The sequence below is a fragment of the Cucurbita pepo genome, unplaced genomic scaffold (genome assembly GCF_002806865.2).
Source record: "Cucurbita pepo subsp. pepo cultivar mu-cu-16 unplaced genomic scaffold, ASM280686v2 Cp4.1_scaffold004037, whole genome shotgun sequence".
In the NCBI taxonomy this organism is placed as follows: Eukaryota; Viridiplantae; Streptophyta; class Magnoliopsida; order Cucurbitales; family Cucurbitaceae; genus Cucurbita; species Cucurbita pepo.
In genome coordinates, this window is record NW_019650031.1 from 1 (window position 1) to 770 (window position 770).

At 30.0% G+C, this 770-nt stretch overlaps 1 long non-coding RNA gene across 1 annotated transcript; it reads left to right on the top strand.

Moving 5' to 3' along the window:
* The first annotated feature begins 10 nt into the window (after window positions 1–10).
* On the top strand, window positions 11–484 carry LOC111787008. The gene is made up of 2 exons (XR_002813868.1): window positions 11–150; window positions 239–484. It is a non-coding gene; the product is annotated as an uncharacterized LOC111787008 (long non-coding RNA).
* Window positions 485–770: the final 286 nt, after the last annotated feature.

A 770-nucleotide genomic window follows, 5' to 3' on the forward strand; every position in this document is an offset into this window, starting at 1 on the left:
AAGTTTGTCGTCATTTCAAATTGCAGTGAATGATCGTAATGAGTTGCTTTCAGGAATCTGGGAAGTATTCTTTTAGAATGCCAAACAAATGGAACTTTTCTTTCGATTACCTCTATGGAGCGATGCTTATTCTTGCAATCTACGTGCCAGGTTCGAGTGGTTCAAGTTCTTGCTGCTTTTCTTTTGCTTATGTTTTTGTATTTGCTCCTTTTGGTAATACAGAAACTGTGTCCTGCAGGAAGTCCACACATGTACCGCTACATGCTTGTTCAGAGGTCAAAAGCTCTCTCAAAATCCAAAAAAGAGTAGGAAAAAATGAAGTTAATGTTATTCTCGGGTTCAGTTTGTCTTAATTCAGTATACTTTCCGCATATTTATCCTTAATTTTCATTTTTGATCCTTAATTTTTATTTTTGATTGGCTTAGTCTTGTTAAGGACATTTTGTTTCCTCCCTTAATAAATTTGTCTACTGAGACTGCTTAATCAACTCTTAATCTAACTCCAATTAAGCTAATATGATTGATTTAATTATAATATTAAGATTAGTCAGATAATTGTTGTTCTGCTTTTGTGTGATTATTTCTTTGAATTATTGTATGCTAAATCATTTATTACAAATCTAATTGTGTTGTTCTATTTATGGTTTTCTCTTTCTTATTGATATTCATTTATGAATGTTTTTCACATTTTATTTAATCATCTTATATTATTTTATGTTGATGGTTGAGAGCAATTTATTATTTTATTAATATATTTTGGTTGTAATGAT